Genomic DNA, 4,823 nt, shown 5'->3' on the forward strand with positions numbered 1-4,823 from the left:
AGTTTGAGGTTACTGTGAGACGTCATGCCGTGGCACTCTACCAAGAGTGACAAAATGATGATCTGTCTCAAAAATAAATAAATAAAAATAATTTAACTCTCTAAGGAGTTGGATGTCAACTGAGTGTGTTTTCTCATCACCTCCCCTAAGCTGCTCAAGAAAGGCTGAGGGACTTTCAATTTGCTCCTGGTAAATAGGAGACAACTTAGAATACTTCATCATCTTTTTCTTAGATCAATGTAATTCTTCCAGAATACATGTTAGAAAACGTTTATGCCACGAGTCACCTTGTGTCTCAGGGTCCCATTTGGGATCCTCAAAGGGAACTCCCTGTCTTGCTCTGTCCCTTTCCTCAGAGAACATGCTTCTATGAGTTTTGAACATGAACCACAAATGACCCCACTTTCTAGCCTCATCCAAGGCTCATTTTTCTCATTCAAAGTTAAAGACTGATTTAGTAGTAGCATTACATCTCTCCAAGAGAGGTCGAAGCTGTGTTTTAACCCTTGGAGAACATATGGGTCAACAGAAAATTTTCCTAAATTAATCTTAATGTGTTTTAAGTGTGCCAGAGAAAATGGAGTGAATACTCACACATTTCCCCTCTCACCACCCATGGTTTCAACCAAGGGACACAAAGAAGAGTACAGTTGCTTTCTGGGAGTCAGAACAGGACAAGAATAAACTCTTGAAATAGATTCTTCCTTCAGGTTTTCTAGAGGAAGGGAGGAAAGTGTGGGAGAAGTAGATGGTGGGTTTGAACTCAGTGGTGATGGCATCTCTCTCAGGACTCCCTGGCCACTCAGGGAAGTTACTAGTTAGGAGAGCTGGATCTATCTGACAGGTTTTAGACAGTTGGGGTTTGTCTCTGAGAAAAAAGAAAGCTTGCACATAGGTAACTCAGACCATTTCCCTTCTTGTTTACCATAATTTTAGAGTGCCTTCTGGTGGCTACTTTTCACCATTACAGAGTCAATGTTAAGGCCAGGCCTAGGTACAGAAGGAAACCGTACGTTCCTTCTTCAGCATCTGGGGATCAAACATATCCCAACGATTTAGAATACAGCCTGGCAGGGTGTTCCAGCAGCACAGGATGAAAAATCAGGTATCTAGGACCCATAGTGGTTCCACCTGATGAAAGTTCTCTTGGTGAAAGAACACGTTACCAGGGTGTTCTTTTAGAGCAGCAGTTCTCAGCCTGTGGGTCGCAACCCACAGGAACTGTATTAAAGGGATGTGGCATTAGGAAGGTTGAGAACCACTGTCTTAGAGAGAGACTATTACCCATATGTTGGAAAGAACAAACATCCAGCCCTTTAATTAATCCTACTCTCTGTGTTCCCAGATTGTCAAAGTGTTCTCTGACTGACCCAGAAAGCCTTCCAGCCAAACAAAAGGAGGCATCCTTCCAATGCTTGTAGTTAGAATCCCTGAGGAGAGTGGCCTTCCCAGCGTCTGTACTTGTCTTGATTTTGCCACAATTATGAGTGTCCTGTACTTATTACTTGCCTGTAGCATAGCCTAAGGAATCAGGTATTTGGAAGCCTGGTCCCACCTTCTGCCCCTTTTCTGCCCCTTTTCTGCCCCTCACATTGAGTATATGCCTGCCGATCAAAGTGAGGATGAGCCCTGTCCTGGAAAAAAAAATGGCTGTGAGGTGCTCACAAGTGATAATTTTCACAAGCTTTTTCTACATTCCCAGTAACAAAAAATAGTTTTTTATCATGAGTCTTTTTTTTTTTTTTTGGCTACAGAGTCTCACTTTGTCACCCTTGGTAGAGTGCCCTGTTTTCATAGCTCACAGAAACCTCAAACTCTTGGGCTCAAGCGATTCTCTTGCCTCAGCCTCTGGAGCAGCTGGGATTACAGGCACCTGCCACAATGCCTGGCTATTTTTAGAGGCAGGGGTCTCACTCTGGCTCAGGCTGGTCTCCAACCTATGAGCTCAGGCAATCCCGTCCCCCTGGGCCTCCCAGAATGCTAAGAGCCACCATGCTGGGCCCTCCTTTCTTCATTTTCTTTTGGGTGGCACTTGTGGCTCAAGGAGTAGGGTGCCAGCCCCATATACCAGAGGCGGTGGGTTCAAACCTGGCCCTGGCCAAAAACTACAAAATAAATAAATAAAAATTTAAAAAAAGAGAAATGTTTTCTTTCTTTCCTTTTTTCTTTTAAAGAGACTAAATTGTAGCCCAGGGTTTGGGAAATTCTTGCCTGAGGGTTTCCCTGGGCTTCCCCTCATAGGCTATGGGTGGCCCAGAGAAGCCATGTAAGGGAGTCATTTTGCCCTTTGTTTGGAGCCAATTTCTTGGCTTCTAACTGTTAACATAGTTCAGCTTTTTTCTCAAACATGCAAAAAACTCAATTGAATTTTGCAGTGAAAGGCAATGAAAAGGCCTTTTTGAAACACACTTATAATATCTGAAAAATACCAGAAAGAGCCAGTACAAACTTAACTAAATATATAAAATAATCCTTTACCAACATTCAAACAAGGCATGCAAACTACAAGGAGAGAGCAAAAGCAGTTGCATTAATGTACATAGTTACCATTCAATTAAAAAAAAAAAAAACAACTAACAAAAGAGCTCGGAGAGCAGGTTTCTTCACAAGGCTCTCCAGTGCCATAAGGTCAGAACCATTGCTGGGGATCCCAGGACCTCTGGGCACTACTTCTGTTTTGTTTGACTCTCAACCAGAAAAAAGGAGTGAATACAGAATGCGTTCAGAAGCCTTCTAACATTCCCTTCAGCTCCTTTCTTTTGGAGACAAGAGGAATTAGAAAGTTTGTTCCCTGCTAGCTTCTAGCCCATGACCTGGAGGTCAGCAGCCACACTATGTGCTTTTAGGGGATGATGGGCATCCGAATTATTAGTTTCCTTTATTATGATTATAGAGAAAAACAGAATAGAGGTAAGCGGTCCCATTGCTTACCACATCTCTTCCATGGCACATAAGTCCCCAAAATATGTTACCGGAATTTCTTTCTTCAGTAGGTCCTTGGTCTCAGGGATTTGAAGAATGAACCTGTGGATCACAGATCAGTGGTAAGATAGGATTTTATTAGACAGAAAGAAATACAGAAGAGGTAAAAAGCAATAGAGCTTCTGGCAGAGGGAAAGACCCAAGTGGGAAGACTCCATGTGGGCTCTTTGTCCATGGGTATTAGGTCTTGAGAATTACACTTGGCCAGGACTTAGCAAATGGAAACAAGTTTTCAATGTTAATGTTATGGACAAACAAATGAATGCAGTTCCTCCAGCTTAGGGCAAAAGGTCAGGACATTACCTTCATGAAATTCCCCAGGCCTAGGAAAACTGGGGTCTTCTGTCCAGCCTTGAATGGGGGAACCCTGAATCACCAGGTCTTGAGATTGCCTGTCCATATAGACAGAACAAGGAATTTGTTCTTTGGCTAGTGAAAGCTGGTGGCCAATGCTCTGTCTTCTGTCTAGTGCTGAGTCTGGCATCACCCTGATTTGGCCAGGCAGACTGTTCTGTAGGGAAGAGGTTTGGATGCAGACGGGAACAAGCACAACAGGGGCCATGTCCATGTCCCAATCCAACCCTGATGCAGTGGGACCAGAGCCCTGTGGAAAAAGTTTGCAGCAGCACATCAGTGCTCTGTGCTTGAGCAGGCTAGAGGCAGCTCTGACAGTAGCTGCAGATGCTGCAGGCCCCCAAACCCAGCAGACCAGCAACAGTGGACATTGGCTGTCACTCAGATATCCTGCTGTTACGGCAGGAGATAAGGACCACCGAGTCAAATTAGAAGTTCAAAAAGGAGTCTTTTATTAACCATGGGGCTGTCTCAGCAAAGTCTAAGGCAGACTAAGCGAGAAAGAATTGAGGGGTCTGAAATCAGGATTTTTAGTTTGAAAGTTGGCAAAGGGACAAACAGGTGGGCTGAAAGCTGGCAAAAGAAGCTAAAAGCAAGCATGGGGTCATGATAACCCCTTTTACAGAAGCAAACCTTGCAATTTAGTGGATAAATAATAATTTAGCAGATAGATAACATAAAGGTAACATAAAGCAGATCTGGCAATTAGGGGATAAGTAAAACAATTTGTCACAGTGATACTGGACAAGGTGGCACCGAGACTGGCCACCTTGTCCCTGGACCTGTTGCTGTTGCGGTGATTGGAGGAATTCACCAGACATGAGTGGGGGAAGACGCTGGCGCCATGCCATCCCCTCATGTGGACTTCTGGCAGGTCAATTCCTCCAGTGCATCCCTGATTGGTCTGTTTTCAAAACCTGCTCCTGATTGGTCTGTTTTCAGGACCCGAAAGCTCATTGGACAGTTCCCCCTATATAAGCCCCAAAGCAGAGAGCCCAAACTCAGACCTCTGAGAGAGAGCAGGAGAGCAAGGAGGTTTGGTTCTTCCTGAGAGCTGTAACACTTGTATTATTGCTGATCCTACTCTGTAAGGAGGTTTGGCTCTTTGTAAGAGCTATAACACTTGTATTATAAAACCTATCTTACTGCTGATCCTGCTCTGCCAGGAAGTTTTGCTATTTGTGAGAACTATAACACTTGTTGAATAAAACCTAATAAAACCTAACCTACTGCTGATCCTGTCATCCATCACTTCATTCATTGAATTGCTGAGACCAAGAACCTGAAAGTCAGGTATCAATAGCACACAGCTCCTTAAGTCTTTATCTCACTCTGCCCGGGTCTGGGAGTGATAGTGCACCTGGTGGCCATCCCATTCCCCCTTATAAAAAACATTTTTTTTTTTGAGACAGAGCCTCAAGCTGTCCCCCTGGGTAGAGTGCCATGGCATTACAGCTCACAGCAACCTCCAACTCTTGGGCTCAAGC

Source organism: Otolemur garnettii, unplaced genomic scaffold (genome assembly GCF_000181295.1).
Source record: "Otolemur garnettii isolate 467f Iridium unplaced genomic scaffold, OtoGar3 scaffold00189, whole genome shotgun sequence".
NCBI lineage: Eukaryota > Metazoa > Chordata > Mammalia > Primates > Galagidae > Otolemur > Otolemur garnettii.